We start from the raw sequence: 6943 nt of genomic DNA on the forward strand, positions 1-6943 counted from the left end.
ACATACACATGCAGATACATACATACACATGTAGATACATGCATACACATGCAGATACATACATACACATGCAGATACATACATACACATGCAGATACGTACATACACATGCAGATACATACATACACATGCAGATACATGCATACACATGTAGATACATACATACACATGCAGATACAGCAATAAATATGCAGATACATGCATACACATGCAGATACATACATACACATGCAGATACATACATACACTTACAGATACATACATACACATGCAGATACATACATATACATGCAGATACACGCATACACATGCAGATACTTACATACACGCGCATAAACATACACACGCAGATACATACATAAACATGCAGATACATGCCTAAATATGCAGATACATACATACACATGCATATACACATGCAGATTCATGCATAAATATGCAGATACATACATACACATGCAGATACACGCATACACATGCAGATACATACATACACGTGCATATACATACACACGCAGATACATACATAAACATGCAGATACATGCCTAAATATGCAGATACATACATAAACATGCAGATACATACACACATACACATGCAGATGCATACATACACATGCAGATACATACATTAACATGCAGATATATAAATACACATGCAGATACATACTTAAACATGCAGATACATACATACACATGCAGATACACACACACACGCGCGCGCACACACACACATGCTAACAATAACAATAACTTTTAAATTTGATCTTTTTCAGTATTTTAACAAGATGCGACGAAAAACAAAGCTTAACTTACATAGAGTCAAATCTAGAAGATCGAAATGTGGTTATGCTGACATGACGCGAGAACTGCTTCAACTTGTCGCGAAAGATGATGTAAACGCTCGGAAAACTTTGTTGCCACAAAAGAAATTCATCAACACCAAGATCTCGAACAAATCAGCACACCTATGCATGACGCCTTCGCGAACCAACAAACGCAAACTGACACCGTTGAAATCTCCTATTAAGACTCCTTTCAAATCTCCCATTTACAAAGCAAGAGCAATCGGTAAGAGATGTCCATCGTCTTTATCTTGATGTACGATGTCGAATGTATCAACAAGTCCAACAAGAGACTTTTTCTTAAGTGGTATCCGCTTTTTTAAAAGCATTGAGCGTTGACTTATCTGATAAAGAAGCACTTAACATAATTCTTTATTTTGCTCAAGCTCAACGAAGGGGACGGTGGAAATAGATTCCCTAAATATAAGCTTATGCGTTCAAAAATCTTCATAATAGGCCCGCCGTTTTTCAATTAATTTTTGTTTAGAACCTTTGTATACTTTAGTATAATTTAGTATATAGTCATAGAATATTCATGCATATAACCATATATGTTTTATTATAGACCATTTATATACCGTACGGGACGATCGCATAAATATCATCTGCTGGAGAAGTCTAAGGATTTATCATCAGAGTGTGACCAGAACTGTGCGGCATGCGTCTCTAGATTCAGAGCAGTCGTTACTGATATTACGATCAAGTAAGTTAGTTGGACTTACTGTAGGCTATGAAAACAAACTTCGTTTTGTTTATCCCGCTAGTACATATATGGCATTATATGCTCAATTCCGATCGTTATGACAAAACAAATATCAATTGGAAACCACGTGCATTGTTTAACTTTGAAATAGGCTAGCAATGTTTAAAGTTTGAAAAATATTTTTAAGTTACAAATACTTTAATACGAACCATATAAATTTGTTTCAATATATTTTATCATCATATTTGCGCTAACTGATGTTTAAAATAATAAAGCTCAATATGGTATTCAATCTTACAGAGACCATTTCTTTGATCATCGAAAAGGGAGTAAGAAGAAAGGCGGGACCGTTGATATGGACAGAAACTCTATACAAAAAGGCGCCCTTGGTGTTAGGTGGGAAAAAGCTAGAAGAAATGATTCCAAAATGCTGGTTACTTCTAAAATGGGCTTAACAGACGTCATCTAACTTTCATTGTGTTTTGTTTACTATATTAAAACAGCAAAACGATGAATTCGAATGTAAATAATATAGATTATATACCAGCAACATGTAATGACATATTCATTTAAAGGTAAATATATGTACTTATGCGAACATTTACCAACTGAATGTGCATGTGTTTCTCCATATTGTATACGTATCCCATGCGTAAGTGGCGTATGTGGATACGCAACTTATTGTTTAACTTGTTTTACGTGTTAATATATGCATATTAAATTTCATAAATGAGGTGGAAGTCTTATGAAATATGCAGTTATTTACAATGGTGTTGAATGGTGAAACGAGTGAAAATTTATATTTGTATCCTTTCTATCACAAAACTGTACATTCATTTTATTTACCACAAACATTTTTTTCTGATTAACAATTTATTATAAAAAAATAATCAAAGACAAAGATCACAGTGCGGATATTTGCAAACATAAAACTGTCAGTCTAAAATGTATACTTATGTTTTCCTGAACACATTATCACAGAACATAAAAATAATAGCACTGAGTGTAAATAGTCATAAATCATCACATTAATGACTTCGCCATATGGAACATCAAGTATGCATTTATATAATACAAAAGCAAACCATCAATCAAATTGTGTTGAAACTTTTGACTAGAATTGTTTATATAATATCTGTATTAATCAGGTTTCTGTATCGTGTGACTCATTTATACTTCAAATGAGCATAACAAATTGTATAAACTATTTTAATTAATCTACAACATCTTTATCGTTAACGCATAAAAAAACATTTACAAACGAAACATGAACTACAGAACAAGGTCTTTATAAATGATTTATCACAAGCACCAATTTATAACAAATACTATGTCACTAGAAAAACAGCAAACAACTCGTAAATGAAGATGAAAAATACCCACGAAATGGCTTCTTTCAAGCAGGTGAAAAACAATGTTGATGCCAAAATTGTGTTCCGAGTACACATTGATCACACACAAAGATTAGATTTTAGACGTAGATATTCGAATTTAGTCGCCTAGTTTCATGGAGCATTACTCTGAATAAATGGACATATCGACGGTTACCCCTCTATAAATACATATATAAAATACAATGATTGTAAGGTATATACCACAAAAAGCAATACTATGTTGATTGAATCGTTAAAAATTATAACAGCTAAAATATTGATTAACCAACACGTCCTCTGTTTGATTAAAACTCACACTTATGGAATCCGATTGCATCACATCAAAGTATATTTACAAGTCCGGTATCTACCGGCTTGGAGGTATTTCCATGTACATTATATTACTATAAGCTTCTACAATGTTGCCGCAGTCGCTAAAATATCCCATTGAAAACTATGTATAATTATTGAAATATATATGCTACTAAGTGACTATCAACAAGATATCTACGTTTTAAGCAATAATTTTAATATTTTTTAAAACTGTATAAGCCGAAAATTTGTCCCTATAAAATAGTGTTGCATCCACAAAAATTACGTCTTGTACTTATACAAAGTATGAACAACAGAACTATGAAGTTTCAGTTTGATGCACATAATTGTTTGTTGTTAAGTTCGCATGTACAATGATGCAGGTATCGTGAACAAGGTAAAACAAGAGAATTTACCTAAGTGAGAGGGGACAACTCTGCAATAAATAGCATGACATACACCAAAACGAAGTATTGTATATATTATAAAACTCATTTAAAAAGTTTCATTTTAATACACAACAAACTCCAATATACCACACAAACTGTGTTTGGACGGGTAAAAGGACCATGTATAAAATGTATGTAACTACACATAATCACTTCACGGACAGCACAATACAAATGCATGATTGGCGAACTGTACACTTGGCGTCGCTTAATTACTGCTGTGTACTTTCATGTGACGAGACAGGCTACTTCGATGCCGGAATACTTTGTCACACTTCAAGCATTTCAAGTTATGTTCTTCGTTGTGCATATCTATGTGTGCCTTTAAATTGGAATTCTCAGCAAAACGTACGCCACATTTATCACACGCAATTGTCTGCCCATTTTCCCGCCGCATGTGCTTCTGCAGGTCAGCATTTGTAGGAAATGACTAACTGCACTTGGTACACACGAATGCCTTCTCTTCGCCATGTACATGGCATCTACAATTATAATTATCAGTAAATTTTAATAGCGTTTAATTATATAAGAACCTTCTCAATTTTCTCATTTTAGTCAAAATAGTTTATAATGGGTCAATAAGTATTAATCATATGGTGTAAAGCCCAAGTCTCACTATTGCCGGTGTAGCACCGCTTAATCCCGGTTTCATAGAGCTGGTCGGCCGGCGACTTCCGGGATGATCGATGGTTATTTTTTAGCGCGGTAACATATTCCCGGTTTACATCCTGGCAGAGTCCCGGTCGGCCCCGGTAGAGCTACGGTTTATCCCGGTGAGTTCCGGTCGTAGCCGGGGGAGTCCCGGTCGTAGTCGGTAGCGTCCCGGTAAAAAGCCGGTGGCGTCCCGGCAGAGCTCCGGTGACATGCCGGTGGAGATACGGTGCTGCCCCGGTTGTTCCCGGTGCCGCGCCGGTTGTTCCCGGTACGTCCCGGTGACTCCCGGTTCATGCTGGAGGCAATAACCGTAACTCTGCCGTGATTAACCGGCTACAACCGGGGCTCCACCGGCACGAACCGTAGCTCTACCGGCATTAATTGGTGAAACGTAGCTACACCGGGACTCTGCCGGCATTCATCGGGGCTATACCGGCGTCAGACCGGGACGTTGCCGTAGTTCTGCCGGGGTCAAAAGCATCTCAGATAAACCCCGGTTCGTGCCGGTGGAGCTACGGTGCTGCCCCGGTTGTTCCCGGTGCCGCGCCGGTTGTTTCCGGTACGGCCAGGTTACTCCCGGTTCATCCCGGAGGTATTAAACATTTTAATAGTTTGCCGGTGGAGCCCCGGTTGTACCCGGTTCATCCCGGACATTCCTGGTGGAGCCCCGGTTCATACCGGTAGACCCCGGATCACGCATCGGGGCTCCACCGGCATCGCAAAATGTGTTAGTGAGACTGGGCCTTAAACTATCAGTACTTCAAGCTGTTTATTAAGCCCATGTTGATCCCATTACAAACATAAGCAAGTAAGACTTTTTGCATGTGACATGATACACTAGTTATGAAATACAATAGTTTTGATAGGTTAAGCACCCATCTTTGCTGTGTCGATTTTGTACCTCTTATTTGTAAAATTTCATCAGGGTTAAATAGAAATTAAAAAGAAGAAATTAACATCATATTTTTGTATTAATTACACTTTCTGACAAACATAATTCAATATATGATTAACACAATTATTGTACCTGTGCCTGTTCAGATTCGCCTTGCTGAAGAACACTTTATCGCAGCATGTATATCCCTTCCCAGTCCCTGTGTGACTAATCTCATGCTGGCGCAGAGACGACTTGCTTTTAAGTACGTTGCCACAATAGCGGCATATATGTGGGTCTGAGCGATCCATCTGAAATATACATTTTATTGCATGCATACATGTGTCAAGAATACAGTGTGTGGTCGTTCGCCTATAACTCGGGTGTGGTCGTTCGCCAATTTCAAAACAAATGTCGTCGGTCGTTCTAAATAATAAAATATTAATATTGAGACTTATATTTGGTCGTATTTGAAATAAATACGCATAATGACAGTAATAAAACCTTCATTTGTAATCGCTTTAACAACAAACACAGGTATTAGTAAAAATGTGTGGTCGTCTACATCGTCAAGTTCGATATTTGTCATTGAATGTTCTCAAAAAGTATTATACCTAAAAATATGAGCAATACATCAATGAAAAGTAGAATTCGCACTGAGTACGGTGCACCAATGCATTGTAACATGTGTTCTGCTAAAACGGAGAAAACGTAAGAAAACATACCTTCGATTGACGTTTTATCCGAAAAATAGCCGTGGTCGTTCGCATTTGTGGTCATGTGACAGTTTTTGTTCCCGCACATTGATCGAATGCGATAAAATATTTACCTGCGATGACTGTCAAGTCGTTACATCATACGACTCAGGTTCGACTTCAATATCACTGATGAAAACTTGTATTCAAAGTTGCTTGGACCAAATATTTAGTCCTAAATCGAAAATGGTATATAAAATATACATTTTTTTAAAGACGACACTGATGGCATGAAAGTGCTCACCTGAATTAACAAACACAGTCATGATCTGATAGCAGGGACGAACGATAGGACAGACATACATGAAAAAAGACAAATGTCCATAGGTCAAGGATGACCTCACATTTCACTTTTGTCTCGATACTTCGCTTATGTCAAACAGAACCTGTGAATGGTCAATATTGACTTTTACCTCTAAGTGTGAAATTGACATTTGAGGTAATGAGACGCGACACACAGTCCCCTCATTGTAGTAAGTTAAGTCAAGTTGTGTGTGTTAAATTGAAATAAAATGTTACAGCCTTGAAATTTAAATGTGACCCTGAACTCTGATGTGGTGAGACAGGTTTATCACACGTAATGTCGTGTCATGGTGGTTGTCATTATGGGTAGGTTGAATTAAAATAGCATTTTGATTGACACACTTACAGTCCGATTCAGCTGTTTGTTATCCACCTTAGATATTTAAATTGTGATCTTGACCTTTGCTGAATGGAGACGAATTAAACACTCTACATGTCTCATAATGAATATCATTTTTGCCAGATGTTAACAAATTGGTAACGACGTGTCGCAGCTCAGATCAGGTCACTAATGGACTTTTAAAGGTCAAAAAGAGAGGGCAACGATAGAATTCGTGCATAATACGTGTTAATGTGGTAGTGGTACTTCGCTCATGAACTAGAACACGTCTGTTTGGTTCGATCCTTTAATAACGTCAGATAAAAGTAAACAACAATAATGATGATGACGTAAAC

At 37.2% G+C, this 6943-nt stretch overlaps 2 long non-coding RNA genes across 2 annotated transcripts; one reads left to right on the forward strand and one right to left on the reverse strand.

The window, feature by feature from the left end:
- The first annotated feature begins 436 nt into the window (after nt 1-436).
- LOC127847806 (uncharacterized) lies at nt 437-2232 on the forward strand. The gene is made up of 3 exons (XR_008034176.1): nt 437-1071; nt 1411-1548; nt 1849-2232. It is a non-coding gene; the product is annotated as an uncharacterized LOC127847806 (long non-coding RNA).
- Nucleotides 2233-2408: 176 nt separating this feature from the next.
- Nucleotides 2409-6019, reverse strand: LOC127847807 (uncharacterized). Its single transcript, XR_008034177.1, has 3 exons — nt 5936-6019; nt 5364-5521; nt 2409-4164 (listed from the first exon to the last, which is right to left on the reverse strand). It is a non-coding gene; the product is annotated as an uncharacterized LOC127847807 (long non-coding RNA).
- Between the last annotated feature and the right edge of the window lie 924 nt (nt 6020-6943).

Source organism: Dreissena polymorpha, chromosome 10 (genome assembly GCF_020536995.1).
Source record: "Dreissena polymorpha isolate Duluth1 chromosome 10, UMN_Dpol_1.0, whole genome shotgun sequence".
Lineage (NCBI taxonomy): Eukaryota > Metazoa > Mollusca > Bivalvia > Myida > Dreissenidae > Dreissena > Dreissena polymorpha.